Raw genomic sequence first — 445 nt, forward strand, 5'->3', positions numbered from 1 at the left:
TTAGCCACATCCACGGCTGATCCTCTCCCAGATGCAGCCGTTCTTCTGCCCTTGATCAGAGCTCAGGCCAAGCACCAACACTTCACCGTGTATCCCATCACCCCACACTTGTTTTTAATTTCCTCCTTGATTTTTTTTTTTTTCCTTTCTACAAGAGGGTGAACAAACCTGCACAAACAGACCTTTGGAGGCTTGAACCACGCACCCCACGCAGCATTTCCCCCAAAAGCAAACCATCCCGCACGCCTACACCAATGGCAGCCGGAGGCTTCCCTTTCCCCCTGCCGAGCGGTTTCCATCCCTCAGCTCCGCTATCGCTGGCTGGGATACGGGCTGAGATAAAACACCCAGCCCTGAACGTCATTCCAGGGAGTAAGGCGATGCCGAGGTGCTCAGAGCCGCCTTTCGGGGTGCTTCAGATGGGGGGGCAGGTTCCACTCCCCCC

This window comes from Pterocles gutturalis, unplaced genomic scaffold (assembly GCF_000699245.1).
Source record: "Pterocles gutturalis isolate BGI_N339 unplaced genomic scaffold, ASM69924v1 scaffold30026, whole genome shotgun sequence".
In the NCBI taxonomy this organism is placed as follows: Eukaryota; Metazoa; Chordata; class Aves; order Pterocliformes; family Pteroclidae; genus Pterocles; species Pterocles gutturalis.